Source organism: Diuraphis noxia, unplaced genomic scaffold (genome assembly GCF_037042655.1).
Source record: "Diuraphis noxia isolate RWA-SAM2 unplaced genomic scaffold, SU_Dnox_SAM2 contig0002, whole genome shotgun sequence".
Classification (NCBI taxonomy): Eukaryota; Metazoa; Arthropoda; class Insecta; order Hemiptera; family Aphididae; genus Diuraphis; species Diuraphis noxia.
In genome coordinates this window covers 82,420,059-82,442,800 of record NW_028301712.1, presented here as the reverse complement: position 1 = coordinate 82,442,800, position 22,742 = coordinate 82,420,059, and the positions used below count along the sequence as shown (strand labels likewise).

The 22,742-nt window shown below is 28.7% G+C and overlaps 1 protein-coding gene across 2 annotated transcripts in view; it reads right to left on the bottom strand.

Annotated features, from left to right (window-relative positions):
• Positions 1-22,742, bottom strand: part of LOC107169717 (semaphorin-1A-like) — a 66,390-nt gene that overhangs the window by 38,188 nt on the left and 5,460 nt on the right. Inside the window, exon 2 of one of the 2 annotated variants that reach the window (XM_089218782.1) lies at positions 17,379-17,430. The exons of the other annotated variant lie outside the window; for it this stretch is intronic. The gene's annotated coding sequence lies outside the window, so the exon portion shown is untranslated. The remainder of the gene's footprint in view (positions 1-17,378; positions 17,431-22,742) is intronic. 2 annotated transcript variants of the gene reach the window in all.

The window sequence follows — 22,742 nt, the reverse complement described above, 5'->3', positions numbered from 1 at the left end:
AATTTTTTAATTTATGTGCCAAGCAAAAAATGCAACATAATAGGTAGTCATGTCCGCATTTGTCGTATACAATTACAAAAAACACACGACTAACACGAACCAAATGTACTGAGACAGCAGTTGTAATAACTATTAACTATCCATATTAATTGTTACCTATTTAAGTCATATATATATTTTTTTTTTTTTTTTCATAAACAATAAAACAAATTGCAATATGCGTTTAAGTTTAGGCTTATTGTTAATTATTACTTTTAATGATCAACACTTTATACCGATTAATTTTATTATATAGCAAAAAAAAAATAATACGATTATTACGTCTTTACAACCAAAAAATTCTCACGACTTTCGTTACAACACTGCAGCAGTGTTACCCTCATAAAATTCCAAGCGCAATGTAATATAAATGCAGTGAAATACAATTGAATATATCCTCTATAGACGCTCCGTAGACGCGACACAACTACACAAGATTCATTTTTCCCGGACGATTTAGTTCACTCGCGTGTTACATTATGTGTACATTTTTCATTTCGATAATAATAAATAAGCCCATAAATATATATTATAATATAACAGACACTTTCACACAGTATATAATTTATTGTAGTTGGCCAAGCTCCGTTGTCCGTTCAGTAGTCGGTATATAATACTATATAGTAATAGTTTAAATGCCATTATAACACTATGTAGGTATCCGTTCGCTTTAAATCGCCAATGATTATGTATATACGTATTGTATATTATACTGTTACTTGTGCGTATAATGACGAATCATTTTGATCGTACCAACATCTAATAAAAATCTGTTATTTTTTTATTCAACCTAAGAATGTCGTATGACGTAACCAATGATGTCAATAGAATATTTTACGTTCTAAGTTCAAACGGTAATAATTACTAAATTACATATTGTTTATATCAACCGGAAATGACGTTTTCTCGGCAACAAATGCCAACGATTAAAGGAAAATAACGACGGTATATTATTCAATGATACACATTACAGTGGTAATAACCATTTATCGATTGTTTATACCGATTTCCATAAATACATTATGCACATGTCTATGAGACGTGACCATTTTTGGAAAACAGGCGAGGATTAAAAAAAAAATACTTAATAACCGAAATTAAATTTAATAACCCAGCACACGATGCGTACACGCTGACAGGTTAAATATGCATATATATACGCAATGCTTATATTACAGCTAGTTTTTTTCTACTTTAAATTGATTTTAGTGGCGTAAGTAATATCTATCTGTATATAATATATGTATGTCCAACATATATAGTAACGATTATAGATAGGTGCAAACAATATATATGTATGTATAGACTAAGACTACGCGCGTATATTATATATACATTTAAACGTTATGATATTATAAAATATGCCTTAAAAAATTATCATGTGACCGAAGTCAATAGTAACATATCGAATAGTCGCACACACTCGAGAACTCGAACGTTTACGGCTAAGGATACATTTATAAGAGAAGTATAATTATTATAATTACTAAGTTGCGATATTTAAAAAATCAAAATTCAATTATCATACCAATTTTTTTCAGACCAAAGTAATATTTATTAACAATATAATCAATTCATTTAATTGCAAAAAACTACCTTACAATAAGTGGATGAAGGGTGGGCGGCACAACATTTTGATCCACCATGGTATAAATGCAGGGCTCAGCAAACACGTGCTGCTGCACGTTGGTCTGTAGTCTACAGCAGCATCAGCAGTAGTTGTCGAGTGTTACTTTTTCGTTTAGCTTAAATATATTTTATTATTATTATTAGAACGCGATGACCGTCGATGCGCTCAAGCATGTGATCTCTCACTTGTGCACAAAAACTATGAATGCATGAAGGATGCTGACACGAGTACCTTAGTGTTAATAACTGTAAAAAAATTTAATTTCGTTTACTGCTTACATTGAAACATATTTATTTTAAAGTAATATTAAATTTGAGGACGAAGTTAAATTATTGCCTGAGGCGAGTTAAAAATAAATATTAAAAATACAATAAAACTGGATACAGGACTTATATATATATATATATATATAGACACATAGTACACAAGTGGCAATGTTATACATCTAACGCATAAAACATTGAAAAATCTAATCGGTTAAAATTTTGAAACACGTTTGTTTGCCCAGCTTTCTATAAAGTTCGAATAAAAAATATCTGTGTTTAGTTGCTGCGGGTTCGAGTAAATAGACGTTATATGGTGCAGTTCCCAACACAAAAAAATATTTTTTCGGGGAGTATTGGTATAGTTGAAAATTCGCCGAATGCTGGACCGAAATTCATATGATATGAAATGTCTATAAAGTAGGCCACCAATGATATAATCGTCATTGAAGTTCATTAAGTCATCAACAAAAATATTACTGCTATCAAAAATTCCACCATTTCCACCGATGGGGTGAGTGTAAATATATAGTACTTTCAAACCACCTTTTGTGAGTCCCGCTCAGGTACAAGGCAAGGGAAGGAGATTGACATAGGTATACCCGGTGCTGTTAATTTTTTAACGATATCATCGGTTTTTTAAATGAATCATCTTGTAATATTCGACTTTTTGAATGTTACACTATTCCAAGAATCATTTATATAACGCGTTTGCCGTGAATGTTTGTAAAGTGAAACAGATATCAATAATTATATTATATAAAACAAAAAATATAATACGACACCATCATATTATATAGTAGTTTAGTTCTCTACTTCACTATGCACGCGTTTGAAGACGGTCGGAAGTAGCGCATATTTATCTTATGATTCAAAAAATAAAATCCTAAAGTATACGGAAACCCATGAGCGAGACGTCAAAAGCTGGAGACTGTGACGCGATGTATAGACGAGCGACAGGATTATAATATTAAAGCGCAACGGTCCACAGACAGACATTCGTCAAACGAAGCAATAATAATAATAATAATAATAATAATGAATAATGATAATAATAATAATTTATATTTTATACAGCATATCGTGCATGTAATAATATTATTATGGCATATAAGCGTATATAATGCCATAATGGTTTTAGAGACGCGAACGGTAGCTGCTGCGCTACTAGTTCTCGGCGTGACTATTGTATAGAGACGAACTTCTAGAGTCAAAGGTCTCGAAAATTATTATTGATTTCGTCATCGGAGTGATTGCGATTAGGAAAAAAAAAATAACGAAATCATTGAAACGATACCGCCTATCCGAATCTTTGCACTCGACGCTATATAAAGGATATTATAATATCAATAAAACAATCATCATAATATAAACGCACATAATAATACGATATTATGATAAATAATAATATTATACAATCCGACACTTTGACCACGGATAGTTATATAATTATAATTATTGTTATTATATATATATATATACAGGCAGCTAGACGAGTATATACGCGAAAACGACATGGCAGTTCGTTGAGTTCCGTGCACACACAAAACAATAACATTTTATTTTTTAATTATAAATTTATTTTCTCGATCCGACGATGATTATATTTTCGATTCTCTTCAGTCCAATAACCGCAACGGTAATACAACAACAACAACAATGCGATGAAGATAATAGTAATTATCGTCATCGCTGTTGTAGTTGTTGTCCCGCGAGCACCCTGTACGCACTGCTGAGAGTCGGGCCGACCAATCACGAATCCAATTATTAAATCGGCGGCGGCGGTCGCTTTGTGATCCATTTCATTCGATACGTGGCGCGCGCCGCAGCAGACGAGACACTCTGCCGCCGCCGCATTTAATATTTAAAAATACTCGACGATAAGTCGGTATGCGCGTAGGTCGCTCGACGGGGATTTTCGGGGAGAAATACAAAAAGATAACGAAATCCGCGCAGATCATCGCAGACGCGCGAAAGGAGAATAATATTATTATTTGCGAATTCAACACACGTGCACTATACGGCGACGCTCGTGTGTAGTAATTATTGCGATGCAGTAATATAACATAAACATACACTCACACGCGCACGCAACCAGTTTTTTTTTCCATCATACCGTTTTAAGCTTTCGCGGTTCTTGCACAACCGTCGTCGTCGCATTCGTACGACTGTTTATTTCTCATCCGTCCGTCTGTGTCCCGTCTTTTTCGCACGACGACGATGACCGTCTTTTACCGAGTAAACGCTCGTTAATGTGTTATGCTACCACCACGCAACACGTTCGCGCGTATTCGAAGACGGTTGTCCGCCGCGGAGGAAACTGCAGCTCGCGCATCACGCGAGTTCTCACGCGGCCGATTACGCTAGCCGACCCGTTTTGCTGGCGCAGGTGTTGTGCAGGTCGTGTGGGGCAGACGAAAGAACGCGTAAATAGGAACACACCACTCCCTCCCCTCCCAACCACCAACCCACCAACACCGCAGCCGTTGTGGTTCGACGTCTCTGGTAAATCTCGCCTACCCAGCGGACGGCACGTTTCCCGGTACATAACGTTCGGAAATCGTCGTAGAGTACGGCGCGGCGTCGCGTACGTGACCAGACCCGGTGTCGCCGGATTTCCGTCGCAATAAGAAAATCTGATCCACCGCGGTTCACAATATTGATGACAATGATACACCTCTCATTCCACGGTATATATACACATAACGACATTGTCATCGTACCTGTATAATCGTGATATACCTATATTATAGGTACAACACCGAATGGGTAAAATATACGTAATAGTGTGTGCTGTGTAGGTACGTGCAGGTTATGCTCGACAACAAATAATAACATATTTCTCGGCATCGTAAACAAATTCCGAAGATCGCGGACCCGGGAGACCGGAAAATAGTCACTATTATTATTGTCTTCAGTTCACGTTTGCTCTCCCGGCCCCACACATCATATAACGTCTGCATGCATCACCGAAATTTATAATAGTATGTAATAAGCAGCTGGATACCTGCAGGAGTAGGACAGCGTAGTAGTGTTTTGTGGTCCAGGTAAACACGATTCTAATAATGACGACAAAATAGAATACGTAAGATGCCAAAATATATAATATTACCCAGAACATCGATTATTGGTCATCTCTCGACGAAAAACATAATGTTGGTAAACAACTGCAAAAACCATTTCGAGAATTTCAAATTTCAAATTCACTTTCATCCCAGAGAAAGAGGAGAAAAATGTATAATATGCTCCGAGAATTTGGACGGACTGTGCGCTTTGGAGAAAGTATATATATTATACGGTGCCGATGCGATCTAGATGATAGATATAGCAAGGAAGAGCGTCGTTCCGAGTATATATACCCTTTGGCATATTTCTTCGATTGTAGATAAAAAAAAAAGAGTTTTTAACGATAAAACGCGCACGTACTATGTTCCATGTTTTATTGCAGTTTACTATAATACACCAACAAGCACCACTCAAAAACAACTAGGCAACAAATAATATAGGTAAATGCGTTTAGCTAGTATTAATAAGAAATTCAACGAAATCGACAATAGTTTATTCGATATTGTTTTACGTATTATAATATGGGAGTTATGTAACCATAAATAACAAAATACTGTCAATTTTTAATCAACGATCTTATAAATTATTATATTTTATTGAAGATTATGCTGTAGATACGATAGATTTATGTTATATTTTAATTTTAAAGCGAGTTATAAATATTTTAAGATATTATACAAAAAATGTACAGATTTAAAATACTCATAACTCGCTTTAAAAATAAAATATAATAAAAAGCCTATGAAAAACCCTAGATAATAATGCCACCTCTAATTTATATAAGAGGTGTAATTTACTCTAAATTTTAAACTAACGGAGCTAAACGTGATCTGATGAGCGTACAATTTACTGTGTTACGCATCTGTAAAACATATGCGGGTGTAGCGTCCTTTTGTTAAAAACGTTTGGTATATTATAATAAATAGAACAGCCGTAACAAATAACACAATTTTTAAAGTTAAATAATCACTGTTAATGTTATTATAGTTATTATAAATTATTCATTTAATTATAATTATTATGGAGACCACGTTATTAATTCAACTTATTTGGTACCACGTATTTTGTACTGATGATAAATTTAAATATAGAGTACATAGATAATTTGTATTTTAAATTAGATTTGATACATATATGTTTATTTCTATACAATTAGTTTATTATACTTGCATAAATAATAATGAGAAATATATTATACAGATAAACACTAAGCATAATAAATATTTCAATTTTCTTAAAACGAATAGCGTTAGTTGAAAATATTATGTAAAAATAAAATGTGTATTTTAAAACAACTTAGGTACTTATTAGTTATTACATCCTATATACTCCTATAGTATCAAAGATGAGAAACATATATTTTATATGCCAAACTATGTGTTGTTGAGGTCTTGAGAAGAAGTAGTGTTATGCCTCTACATATTTATGCATATAATTGTATAAGTACTTTTGATGTTTGTCACGCAATGTACGAGGAGCTGCAGAATGATAGGATTTTCCACACAATCTGTATACTTCTGTTTTGAGAGGATTAATAATATTATTATTTTTCTTATTAAAGAGTAAACAGTAAACCATTTCGAACAAAATATATTTTATACTACACTGGTGTAGGAAATCATGTCTACATCAATACAACTACAGTCACGATTTATCGTTGACTCATCTGGTACTAAATTGTATGTATCATTTTTTACATATTATTAAATTAATTATCCATTCACGTTTCCTTACCACGCGTTTTAGATTTGATTACAATATAATTCAACCGTACTACTACTGGAAGTTTTTCAATACTTCAATTTATAAATATTTATGAATAATATACAAATTATAATCAATGATATTTTAAAAACTAATATACCTAAAAAATACTATCGTAATAATAATAATATTAATATACTTAGTTCAAATTTCAAACTTTTAACTATTTCCATATAAAAATAAAAGTTAAAAATTATAGGCTTTATTTTGAAAATATAAATGGACTGTTTGAGAACCATATGGTATAGACCAGTAGCGGAATAAACTATTAAAGGATAAATTCTATTGGAGTTAATTATTGATGTTTTGAGAGCTTAATAAAGTGCATGTAAACACGTTTTGATTAAATAGGAATTATTTTAAAGAAAACCAAGGCCTCCTCCACAGAAGTTTCTTGACTTACTCATCATAAAACTCTTGAATCCATCACAAAAATACCTATAGGCTATATTTAATTATTTATTATAGTAGGTACCATTAGCTATGGATACATTATGAATTATGATAGTAGCGAGGATAATATAGGTACCTACTCAGATGATGTACTAATGTAGACATGTAATATACTATAAAATCGACAGTTATAATGAGCAAAACATCATTATGACATTAAATATAATTATGGTTATAACTGGAAATATAACTATGGTAAATAATTATTATAGTTCACAATATGACTATTAAGTAAAGATATTCTACTTTAATTGTAATTACGTTACTATAGAATAATTCCTAGACTCATCATAAAAGACATACGACCTTTTTGTCTATAATGAAACGTGAAGAGACGAATTATTTCAAAAATAATAGAACTCAGTAGCAATCTCATCGAATTAAGAAAATAAAATGTTGTCACTTATGAATTTCATTTTGACCTTAATGCGCTGTTTAACAAAATTATAGCGAAGTATCGCATTATATATTATTATTATAATTATTTTTTTATGAAACAGAGAAAGGAGGACATATTAAACAGAACGTTTTTCGTGAATTGAATAAAAAAAAGCAAGAAAATTATAATGTATTTTTTTTTTTACAATAGAAAATATTCGCTGTTCAGAGGCAAATCACAATAAGACACAGTAGGTCTCTTTTCTGCAGTTATACAGATCGCTTAACCCGATTTATTCGCGGACAATATACAACAGCTATTCTGCAGTAGATATTAGGCTGGTTTCAACCATTCTGTCGTGGCGACTAGGAGACGGGTCAAGTAACAAAAACAGCAGTTTGTTGTTAAATCGCATTAGCTTTTTTCCCCACACCAGTAAAAAATATTGTTACAATATAACGGATTGCATTAAACGCCATTAAAAACGACGTTCCGTATCGTACCGAAATAGGGGCGTGATTATGGTAACGCGAGATGATTATATCGACTTTTTATAAATGAAAAACTATATTTTATTTTTTTTATAGTACCTACCTACCTACTTAATAAACACTTGTTCTGTAGCGAGAGATCGACGAAAAACCATAACGGGGATTTCGACGATGCTTGTTTAACGTTTTTTTCGCTTTTAATCGCTGCCACCACCATCGTCTTCATTGTTTGTTGTGGACTTTTTTCTCTTTTCTTTGAGTAAACCCTCATAGATTCAACCCGTCATTTATTAGCATGTACTGCATATATAATATATAAACGCCTTACGCCTACAATCTTCGTGGTTTTACGCGTATATATCAACACTGACAGACTGCTGACAAACCTGGTAGGCGCCTACTGTGTATGTGTATATTGATGTATTGTTTCACGGAAATGGCGTTTAAGTCTTCTACGCGCTGGTGTGTGTTTGTGTGTGCAAGAGAAACCGTTCAAGCAAATTGTATAACCACAACATTTTTGAGTTGGTTTACCCCTCCTCCTAGGTCAACTACGTTTCCTCTTAGATTAAATGTTATACACACGACCACACAGAGACAGAATAGATCGCGCAATGATGATGGCTACAACAGCAGAGGCACTTTAAATATTCGCCTAATGACCCGGCCATACTCGTGTGTGTGCATTATATACTATACGTTTTCCTACCTTCAGTTTGGAGTCTCTGGCTGCTGTCTCTGCGACCAGCGTTGCCCATCATATTACATTATTACCGGCACAGTCCAACGGCATAAAGTATAATTATGGCATAATTATTGTTATTATTATTATACCCTTTTTTTTTACTTCAGTTATTATTTTCTTTCATTTACTATTATTTTATTTTTTAATTTTCATACCAATAGCCCACCATCGTCGTCAATCTTTATTGTCCCATTCTTTCGTATCGTAATGGTAAAAAAACCACTGCATTCTTCACAAAAATATTAACTATTAATTGTTGTACATATCATATTTCAGAGGCTGTGCACGGGGATGGTTTAATACACGAATAAAATTATATAACATTTTCGGTTTCAGAGAAACGGATTTCATATGTTTAAAGAAATAAAAATTGATTAGACTTTAGATTAAATTTTGTGAAATAATGATACATTTTAATTGAACAATACAAATAATAACTTCGGAGTACCAGTGTTATATCATAGTAAACGCGGTTTTTCTAGATCTCAACAAGAAAGAAATAATTGCAGTTATATAATATTAACAGCAATATTACCGATACCGATACTTTATATAGGTTTTCATTTTTGATTAATATTGATGAGTTTAAGAATATACATGTGGTTCATACACATCACTTGACATACGTGCTATTAGGCAAATGTAAAGTTAAAATTATAGCCATTTACTATAGAGTCTAATTTTTGGGTACAATATTGGGTGGTTATGTAAGGTAGGCATATTTAGTATATTATGTCGTGTGAGTTCTTAAGTTCTTTTGCATTATAGAGTATTGTGCAGTTCGTTTAACATAATCTTGAATTTAACATATCCTATACGTAAAATAATATAGTGTATATGCTGCAATATTTAATAATACAACTCGTGTACATAACCATGAAGGTTAATATTACGAGAAATATAAATAAGTAACTACTGATTACAGTTTGTTGATAATACACATATACCTATACATTTATCGTTGAATAATAATAAGCAATATGAACATACTATAAATTCATAAATCTATTAAAATATACTACCTAATGTACAGATGTATTATAATTGATAATATAAACATAAATATGACTGCATTCGAAGTCACGAAGTCACGAATATTTCAATGCAATTAAGCGTAACTCTAGTATACATTTTTTTACTATAGGTACTACAATACCTGCAGTTTTAAAACACCTGATATAGGAACGCAAAAATATTTGGTGTTAAACTTTCGGGACATCTTATGACTATAGGTTTATATTATATAAAATGACTATATACCAGCAATAGTGGAAACATATACTTTAAGCAAAATTTTAATAACTGTACTGTCACAAAACTACAAAAGTAAAAAAAGAGAAACTAAAGGAAACAAGTTTAACAACGTACCTGAAGTGATTATTAAAAATATTTCTAGAGTCCTGACTATATATAGTAGATAAACTATTAAATATGTTCGGCAACTGACAAACATATTATTATCATTACATAAATAACATGCAATATACAATACCACTACCATGTACATTACTTCAGAAAAAACTTGAATCTAATCAAATTCAAATAAAAAATTTAAAACTGATATACCATAACGTTTCTCTATATAAAAAAGTATAAACTCGCAAAAATATAATTTTAAGTTTAATTATTTAAAAAGCTTATGTATAGCTAGAGCATATAAAACTAATGAACTCAAATTACTTAAACCAACTAACCTAATGAATTACTTAATTTTTATTTTTTATTTTTATTTTAACCATCTGGTTATGTTGCATGTTTTTGCTAGGCATCAATAACAGTCGACAGCCGGACAGCAGGGAAATGTGCTCGCCTGACACATGACTATTGCCGGATGACACTAGTTATAATCAAATTTCAGTAGTATTTTCCATCCAGTTGGGTCTTGGTTTGAAAAAAAATACATTTTAAGCTTTTTTTCATAATATCTCCAATATACATCACTAAACCACCTGCGTATTGTCTTATTATGCTATCTGTCAGAAATAAAATATAATGTACACGTGCGCGTGAAAGAATATATTATGTATATCAGACTATATGATATATAGCAACTGTAGCTGCACCCGTTGAGCAATTTAATTATATTATCAACTAACAATAAAACTATTAGAGGAATGAAATATAAAAATCAAAATGCTGTATTTATTCAAAAATAAACAGCAACAGTTAAAATGTATGTAATTAGAGCAACTGCACAATCACAAAAATGTATAATCATTTAAAGTTTTTGTAAGAAATTCAATTTAGAACATATAATATTAAAAAATATATCGAGAGTAAATAAAGCAGTTGATTATAGATATTAATCATATTCGTCACCAAAACCAAGAGTAAGAATAACTACACACCAATAACATAAGTTTTGTGTGTTTCCGGTGAAGAAATATTGGATAATAAACTTTTATTTAATACACTCAAAATCCAATGAAAGGACGCCTAGCTTCGACAGCGCAAGGTCAAAAATATCCTTAAGCTACGATTCCTTACAAAAGTAATAGGCTCGATAATATCTGGACCAATAAAAGTGGCCATGGGTCAAGATTTAGTTATTAGATTATAACATTATAATAATACCATTGCTATAACAATAATGAAAAAAAAAAAACAAATTTTTAAAATCACTTACAATATTATTGTATATGAATATCAGTTAAGTGCGTTCGTGATCAATGATCATGATGTATGTATATATATATATTAAAATAAATAAAATATACACTGCAAGATGAATTTACGTTTTCTATTCAAATCACTTCGTTCCAGCTTCCACGACCACGGAGACATGTTCCAATTTTAAATTTTATGTCGAAGGCCAATTATATCTTATACATTATTTTCCAGACTTTCACATGAATGTAAGTGCAAACATGGTAGTACAATAAATGTAGAAAACAAGGATAGAATGTATAATATTGATAATTGATGAATATACATATATAGTGATTAAATCGTTTAATTAAAAACAACTCCCCATCAATCAATCAAGTATAATATTTCTCAATTAATATATTTAAAATATTTTAAAACGAACTCACTATTCCTTTTACTTTGATAATTTATAGAAATAATGTCAGTTTCTAGTGTATTAGATTGTGGTAAAGTTAAAAAACGAATATTAATATTGAAACATAAAATAGTTATTAGAGCAGAATAATAGAATTAGAATAAAATGAAAAAATATAATTCCAGGATAGTGATAATTGATATCGAAGAACTATGTTTATATAAATTTAAGTAAAATTAACGAGATGCACACATTGCACTTGAACTTTAACAAAATTAAAACAATTCAAAATAATTGGACATAAAATCAATATTTCTTAGTTGAGATATAATATAAAATAAAATAAAAATGTATAAGGTCTCCAATAAAACATTGAAAAGCATAGGTATGTAAAAAATGTACACTACTTTAAGACGTTCTATTATTTATGAGTTATAAATGTATTACATATACATTTGGCCTCTGGCCTCTAAGTAAACAGCACACATATGATTTTGAAGAAAACAATTAATTGATCATTAATTGTTCGTTATATTTTAAAAATAAAGTAACACATTAAATATATACAACTGTAAATTGCTTCATTTGTCAAACCAAGGTTTTTTTTACAGAAAACGTGTGAAGGTTAAACTTAATTTGTCTGCTTTTCTAACACACCCTCAAATATTATTTACTCAAACAATTGTATAGGAATAAGGGCTATAAATATTTTTATATTTAATAGATTATTTATTGTGTGACAGTAAATGTTTTAAAGCTTTCCGCATGATCATATCGATTAAAGCTATTTACACACTCGCAAAGGTTGGAAAAAACAGCAAGACATGTCATGTAAAACGCCATAAATTATTTTTATAAACTTATAAAAAAAAGCTGTAAAAGTGTTTTATCAAATAACGTTCATTTTAATTGTAATCATAGAACTATTAAAATGTATTATTAAATTAATAATAAATATAATATAATGTGTATTATAAACAATAATAATAGAAGTAATGTAAAAAATAAAATAACTAATGGCCTTTGTTGCCGAAGTTGTAAATGATCGATAAAAAAAAATAATAAAAAAATAATAGTAAGCAAACTAACTAATCAATTCTGCATATTATAAAGAAAATGCAAGAAAAACATATTAGGTTAATTGTGTTTGAAAATAAGATTAATTTTTTTATAGTAGAAAAAATTATTTGATTTTCAATTTAAAGAGTGGTGTCAGTGTTTCAGATAACAAAAAAGATATAGTTGGTTCCAAACGAGGTTCTTTTCAAAATAATTGTAAAAAACATTAACCAAATTTCGGGAATTTTCACTCAAAACCAGTTTTTAACAAAATCGATTTTATTTTTATTTGAGGTAATTCAAAATTGAATTAACTATTATTATACAAATAAATTACATTTTCCATCTGCAATGATTTTTAGCTATTTTTAGCCATTTTAAATATCATACAAGGTCTCTTAAACTGTGTTCTTATAACAATTTTAAAATATCAAAAATACACATACACGATTTGATTTTAGTTAAAATTTTATGAGTTTGGATATTTAAATAAAAATAATACAATTTAAGTTATTTTGTTGTGATTAAAAAAAAAAATATTAATCAGAAGACTTTACTTTTTGCCATTACATGTAAGTATAGTGTAAACACTGTAAACAATTATTCACTGTACGCAATTACATTTTAAAAATATTTAAATTAATTTTAAGTCATATTTATATTATCACGGACGACTACGAACCTAAAATCATAACTTTTACGATAGGTACCTACATTATAACAATCCCAACAACAACAACAATAACATAAAATATTATAATAATTAATTATATAATAGATGTGGTGTTAGATACATGTGTTTTTATGTTTGATTCCAGGATACTTGATCCCTCTAGATCAATAATAATTTTTGCCGTCAAAATATTATTAGTAGAATTTTTGAACATTCAAATTCAACACTAACACTTGCAGACGTGATCTGAAGCAATGATTGAGCAAATTAAAATGGACGATGTCCAATCTGGCACGTTTACAATATCCAAACAATCCACAGACAAATCTTGGACAACATAAATAACAATTTGGGACATATTTACTATTGCATGTACCTATCTCTCTATTAATATTAATTAATAAATGGCGTATTCTTATTTTATATTTTGTATGGGTAGTTGTGGTCTGTAGCAATACCTCCTGTAGAGGTATAAGAAGTACAAATTCTAAAACCTATATTATTGTACAATCACACGAACAATACTTTTTGAGACCACAAAAATACAGAAGGTCAATAACATAAGTTCGAAATATTCTTTTAATTATACAATTGTCATGTTATAACGGAAATAGTTTTTTAAACAAATATTTTTCAATAAAAAATGAAATAAAAACAATAATTACTGAGACTGCCTTTATCTTTAGAAATTTAGAATATCGTATATGAGTTACAATTATATTGAACCAAATTAATTTGAATAGTACCTATAATATTTTGGTATGCATATGTATACAATATAGATAAATTCAACAATTCTTAAAAGGCATTATTTAAATACACTTTAAAGATAATTAAAATGCGTATAATTATAATGGTCACATTATTTAAATTTAACTTCAACAGCAACTGTTCTTATTATGTTTAATCGTAATATTAAAAAAATTGAATTTTTAATAACTCTTCCTATTTAACTGAACCACTTACACAATATATTAAAATGATCAAAATGCACAAATATGAAATTATTATTCCATATCGTTGTTCTACATTATAAATTTTATAAATTTTGTATTTTCATCCATTCGACAAATATAAAAAGTAATTTAAACATTTAAATCCTTACATTAAGTAGTTTATTACTGTTATACAGTTATACTTATTAATCATCAATATTCATGTTCCATTTTAGTCATTTACTCTACAAATAGCGATTATGTAAATCTAATAAACTGACAATTCAAACGTACAAGTATAGTATTATTTGTCTAATAGGGACACATCTACACAATAAATAAATCTGATATTCTGATATAACATCAATACATTCACGGTCGGTATCGTGCATTAGTTCATTAGGAAATGTTATACACACGTGTTTCACTATCTGATGGCCACAGATTAAAATAAGCTCAGACGACAAGGCTTCTGTCCGGGGCTATTACACCGCGTTGGCCGTGAATCGCTGCATTAGAGAATCAAATGAGCGCCATTAGCGCAACTAGTTAGGCAACAAACGCACATACAGAAGACAATACGACCGGTTTTAATTTTATAAATATTTTTTTTTTACAGTATTTATCTTTGCCATACGCGAGTCTCATCCTTTTTTCAGACTGGTTAGTGGTTTCAGATTACCTGAGGGCGGGCTGGTTAACACAAACTAGTTTGCCACCCCGAATATATTTGTATTTACTGCGTATAGAAACAATCTTCATCTAGGATAATATTAATAATTGTTAAGATATGAATTAAATAACTAATATAAGAGACCAGAATCTATATAAACAATAAGGTTTATTATAAATATTGTAATCAAAATGAGTTACAGTATTACATGCCCGTATTATTATTTAGTATTTTATTACAATTAAAATTCAATTTTTTTTTTATTAAAAGTCAATTCAGGGCGCTGAAGTAACACGTGTTCGTGCAAAATATTCCGATAACATCTGCATATCTTTTGTACACGCAAAAAGGGGTACAATACATTTTACTCTGCTAACCATAATACTGCATAGACAAAAATTAAAACAATAGAAACCCTACACCTGCCTATAGTAATATAACGTTTTGCGTATACTTATATAAATAAAATACCCATATATGACCGAACAATGTGGGGGGAAACACTGGCACTCTGAATTACGCATTCGATAAAGCGTCTATGTGACTTAAGAGGAAAAAATACGACAAAACGGTCACTGAATGTCTCATCCGAACAACAGCGGCTTCTGCAAGAAAACCAGTTCTATTGTACACGACGTTGGTATATATACTATAATGCAGCGAAGGGAGGGATAATCGTGACGTGTTCTCCAGCTGGTTTGGACCGTGGAGTCTGCTGTCGCCATTATCATGGAGGTCTTTAATTCTTCAATTTAAACAAAATAAAATATGTGTTGTACCTATACTTATACTAAATACTTTAAAATGTTACAGTAAATTATTTTTTAAAACAATTTTAGTTTATTTTTATATGATTTCTGTAAAAATACGTATACAATGTATACATATTAAAATTGTTTCATGTTTTATTTCAATAAGTAATTTAATGTACCTATACAGGTAATACCTTTATTATTTTAACAGTATAATTTAAATGCATAAATGTAAAACACAAATATATAAATACTAATTATTAAATTGCCTCTTTTTTTCTAATTTTTTCACTATATTATATATAAATTTACTAAAAATAGTATAAAGATAGGCGATAGGTCATAACATGAAATATAGAATGTTTAATAATAATAAATGTGTATTATAGGAACATAATATAAAATATATTTTAAAATGTTGGTGGCAAATTTCATGTTTTTATAATTTTAGTATAATTTTTAAATAAACATAGTTTACGACAAAAAAAAATATATCAAAAATGCTTACTGATCTAAAGCGCAAGATCATTTCGTAACAATAAAGTCAGCGCAATGAGAGTTCACTTCATTCACACATACCTAAAATGGAGCTTTGTATTTCGCGCAATTAGGTATTGTTCAATGGTGACATGCTACTTTTTAAACCCTCAATCTTTTTGTCCAGACAGTAAGATAACGACAAACAGTAACAATAATAATATAACCACATTAAAAAATGACAAAATAATAGCCTAAAAATTGTCATTATTATGAGTAACCACAAATAGAATTACATTCATCTGTTTGTGACTAAGGCCGTTAAGTTTATTTCGTGCCATGATATTTATATTGAACAGCTTAAAAATACTAGTTATCCATAAATATCGTACCACGTATTGCACACAAAGCAATTGAGAACCGACATTTTCTCTAATAAAAATATTCTCCTTACAAATCATCCGTTGAGTCGAATATACGTCACAAAAGAATGAATCGTGTGTATAGGGAACAGGCAGGTGTACAAAAAGGTAGGCAATACCACGATCTACCATCGAGGGGACCCTACGATTAAATAAAAAAATATAATAAATTATGTTTTGACTCCAGTTAAGGAGCGAAACGTGTCGTTGTACTTAAAATAGTGTAGGTATACGGATGCTCGAAATATTTAATACGATTATAATATTATATGATATTTAGTTCTTTGAATATTCAAAAATGAAATATAATTTATTTTTATTTTGACAATATTTGTTATGATATAATTTTCACTAGCACGAACATATTGAAGAAAATTTATTTACCAACCCAGTATGTTATACACAGTAACAAATTAATGCAGCGTTTAGAAAATAAATCATCTAATAATGTATGAACACAATTTCAAGATCAATAGGACTGTGGTGCAATAAATATAACAAACAAGTAACAAAATATACATAATAATTCGTAGTTAATTACTGAATATCTTACCTGCACAAATGTAGTACTTATATAAGCGTTAAATTGTGATTTTGAATGTCATCTAGAAAAAAAAATATACACATGAATAAGCATTTTAAAAACTTCTGCAAGAATGGTATTCAAAAGTTCAACAAACAGTGTAAAAATAAAGAAAACCATTTAAAAAATATATGAAAGTCTGGCAACGCATTTGCGTCATCGTATATGTGTGCCAAAATCTACTACAAATGAAATGGAACGTTGTTTAGTTAGTACAAAAAAATATAGGAGAATTATAATACAAAATACTCTATGAAACTAAAATTTAAGTCGTCGGTTATTAGTTGTCACATAAGAACGTTAAATTTAATGAAAATATCTCTTCTCTAAAAAAAATATTTTATTAATTTATGATTGAAATGTTTGTACCAAACTATACAACATTAATTTGTTTTATAATATCTAATTAAGTAATAACACAAATCATACACATTACTTATGTTATTATGATTATCACTTATCAGTTACCAATAAATTAAATGTTAAAAATCATGTAAATATTCATTCAATAATAAGTTATATTTACAATCACATACATACAATCTTAAAAATAAAATATATTTTTTGCACGATATAAGACATAATTTTTATTTTCATTTTACAATAAAACTTTTTTATTGAACTTTATTAACAGCAACATGCCTGTTGTAGACTCATTTTTATCAATAATAATTTCACATTTATTTAGTAAACCTGGAATAAACACTAAAATATTTATAATATTTAGTTAAATAAATATTTAACATATAGGTAAACGTTGAAAATGAATGAAATGAAATAGGAACTTACTATTACTTATAAATTACCTACTAGAATTAAATCAATGTTATATATTTCTCTTTTTTTGTTTTACCTATAACATTAAGGACTGATATAATAAAATAAAATAAATACCAGTATGGTATTTTAGCATAGGCATATTAGTTCAACATAACTTTTATTATGAACACTTACACCATAATAATACAATACATATAAATTATAATGACGAAATGTTTATACTATATTACTAGTAATATTATCAACATGATAATTATAAAAACTATTGTAGTATTTATAATTTTAAAAGTCTATTTTCATAAATATAAAAATAATTTATTTACTTGTACTTAACTATATCACAAAACCAAACCAACTAAATAATTTTATACCCACAGATACATAAGCATAATATATGATATATACATATATATATTATTATGAAGTGAAATCATTTTCTATACATAATAAAGAATCCGACAAACATTATATGTACTGATATACTATGCGGATGAGCATGCATGAAAAATCGAAACAGGTGCGAATAGAAAAAAATACCTAGTCTTCTGATGATAGCAACTAACTGATGGTTAATGAACGAAGAGTCGTGTAGAACGGACCAAATAATGGAGGACCATTGTTGTCGGGTGCACAAAAATAAAAAATAAAAAATAAACAACGTGCAGAGGAGAATCTCTATACTCTATTGAAAAGATCACAAAAAACTTTAATATAAGGAACGTACAAAAATAGAGTGATGAACAATAGAATCCCCCAGCTAGATTGTTGAACTGTGAAGTGTCAAAATTCATGTTGGTATTAACTTTAGGGTATTTTGTGTAACGTACGTCGTAAAATTACGTCTAATTATTTACAAATAGTAGAAGAAAATATTGAAAATATAATTTATTAAAATGTTATTGTCTGTACATGGCAATTAAACAGTTTGTAATAAATAAATAATCTGTATTTATATGAAATAAATATTAAACACAGCTGAAACAAATAATCTAAAACTTTAAATTCCTAATAAACAATAATCTTCATTGTTTTTTGCAACATTAAACTTTTGTTTAGGACTTAAAATAAAACAATAGTGTTATATCGTGACATCATTATCCGAAACGTACAAAAAGAACAAAATGATTTTTGTCTAAAAAGTAGAATCATTCTACAAATTAATATTATTTAATTACCATAGTTAATCCCCAAATGCATCAATCAAAATAATCCAATTAAGTTTCAAATTTGGACTCAATTTTTTAAAATGATATCTGCCGTTTATTCTAGTGACAAAACATGCACAGCAACTTTTGTCCGGTACCTATATTAGGCGACAAAAATTCTGCTAGAAACCTCTTAATATTTAGTGGCAAAGGTGTACCATAACAAAAATTAGTATTTTTAAACAACTTATGTTTATGAACCTATAGCAACGAAACCGGTTCCGTAGGAAATATCTATGGACCAGTTAAAATCGTGGTAATTTATATGCCAACATTATATAGACCTTAATTATTGGTTCGTGTGTTGTTAAAAGTAAGTTAAAGTACTTGTTTTTATTTTTATTGAAAAAAAATAGATCTTTTAAATCATAAATATTTGTTTTAAATGTTAGGTATATTTGAAACTATTTATGGTAAGTCTTAACAAGAGTTACAAGAGAATTATTTAATTGAATAATTCTTCTTAATTTACCAATATAGGTACTAAGCTAAAAGTTTTAAAGGCTGTTATAGGTAGGTATTTGTTAAGATACAGTCAGGTGGAAATGATTGAATTATGTTATACATTATAGTTGTATAATAAATAATACAATAATTTAATGAAATATTAATAAATACAGAAGAAAATACGTATCAATATAACAATGTTATGACCTAATGAAAATAATGTTACATAACTGAAATCTAACCTATTCCTATAGTGTTATTTGTCGTTATTTATATCAATATATTAACGTACAAATCTTAACTAAACAATCATATTATAGATAACATTCAATAGTATAATTAAAATGTTAATAAGAACTAAGAAGATAGTTAAATTTACTATATCTACTATTTGGGTCGATTTAAACAGGGTTATATATTTTAATCTTGGATTGCAATCAAGCGATTCACTAATGAAGTTCATTTATTTATAAAAATCTTTATTTTAAAATTGTGTAATGTGTATACTATTTTTGTAACTTTTATTCACAACAAAATATTGTGCATTAAGCACGTGTGTTTCAATGATATTGTTGGAAGTATGATCGATGATTGCTTAATGACAACAACATGCTATTCAAGGATTTTAGATGCATAGTCTTTAGATAAATTATTACTACTTACCTACTTGGAAGCTTTAGAGGCTATAGTGAGTTGGAAGTATCAGAGATCAGCAGACCTGTAAAAAGCAAACGACCCGCAGGCGGTTTCTGCTTCTTAACCAAACCGGTTTGGATTTTTTTATGACACGTTTTACCATTTTTACTATAAAGTATTGCTAGTACGCTAAGACGACACAGAGTTGACCCAACAGGTTCGGAGCTATTGGTTTTATTACCCCTACAAAATCCTAATTTATGATATAAAATAAAAAAATAATATGAATGAACAGATATGGTCAAACAACTGAATTCTAAAAATATATTCATATATAAAGTTCAAATGTTTAGCCTTGCAAGTTAGTCGACTATCTTAATATAAATTTAGAGTTCTAACACTTTTAAAATCAACTTTTAATTTATTTCTACATTGATGGTAACCATATTGCTGAGGAAAACGAGACTACTTGGAAATAAATCTATCTTGTCCAAAATCCAATAAAATTGTATGATGGCGTTAACAAACACAATTTATTACTAAATCAATACTTATTTTAAAATACATGCAATTTTGTTTTATAACTGTTTATACAAAATAGACCTTCAAAAAGTGTTATACAGATTATAAGAGTTTTTTTATAAATTATTAATTAGGTACAAACAAAATTTAATTATTGTATACATTAAAATTAAAAACAAGGAACTCAAATCACTTGTTTTGTTAAAGTTCTTACCAAAATTTAATTTTAAAGGTCTTGTGTAATTTGTATTATTTTATATGTTATATTTATATTGTATGAATAATATAAGTGAATGCATTTACTTTACGCGCAAAAATAAAAACACAGAAATACTTCAGAAAAATACTTTACACAATAAGAATCAAATTACACTATTAAGTTTTCCCCATTGAAATCCAATAGGTATGAGTAGTAGGTATACTCATCCGTAACCCCAAATTAGCAGGTTGACTTGTCCAGGTATACCGTGCACCAGTCATTATTAGTCATTTAGTACAAATCAAGAGTCACGCGACAACCCTTCTAAACAATAAACATATTATGATTCATTGTTTTTTTTTTTTTTATATATAAATAATACATTAAAATGACTTCATACATCATAAGCTTTTTTAAGGAGATTATCATTTAGTAGATAAGATCATCCTCAAATTCAGATGTATAGGGAGACTAACTTTATAAACAATATAAACTATCATCTATAATATATTTTTTTAATTATAGATAGTAATTTGGTGAAGGTAACAAAAACAACTATTTCATAGTTAGTTGAGAGACAGTAACAACGCACAAATTAGTAAAATTGAAGTAATAAAAATGAATGGTAATGTAGCAGGTAGATAGTATAGCATATTAAAATTATACATATTTGAAACACGTATTGTCCCAGAGTCCAGACAAATATTATTATCACCTATATTATGTAAGTATTATTTAATATGAAATAATTTTTCCTAATTGTCTAATTTTGTCTAAATACAGAATAAATTTCCAAAAATATATAGTTAATTATGGATGTATAATATTCTGATAATTGTTTTTTGAAACAATAAAAATTGCTACATAAATAGTGAAAATTAATAAATTATGTTTAAAAAAAATTAAGTAAATATATAACTTTAAAGAAATCTCGAAAGAAATATAATAGATAAAATAAATAAAATACAATTAATAATTAATAAAAATATTTGTATTTATAACTTGAGACAAAATGTTAGACATAAGACAAAAAAAAAATTTCATATTATATAATAAATAGAATTATTTTATAAAATAATACACTTTTAAAACTAAGTATGATGTGAAAATGTCTACATCAAAAAATATATAGTGGAAAATATGTCCTACTACACCAAAACGTCGTGAGAAAATCTCCGAGGGGACCCATTTATCCTAAGATAAATAATTAATTAATAATTCATTAAGATTACATTAATTCTTATAATAAAGTATTCATTTAAGGTTTTGTCTTGTCATATGGCACAGTCAAAAGCATTTTTATTTGATTATACTTGATGGTTAGTTACCTAACCATAAATGTTATTAATTCAATTATCTAAAATTATCAAACTCAAGTATTACAACATTACTGTACAGATAGTTAAAGGTAAAGGAAATTATATTAAAGAATAAATATTAAATTTTAATTAAAGGTAAATAGTATCAACGTACCCATCCACTAATGATTTAGATAATTTTTGACAGAGTAATCCCACCCTATAATTATTTGATTACATATTCGTT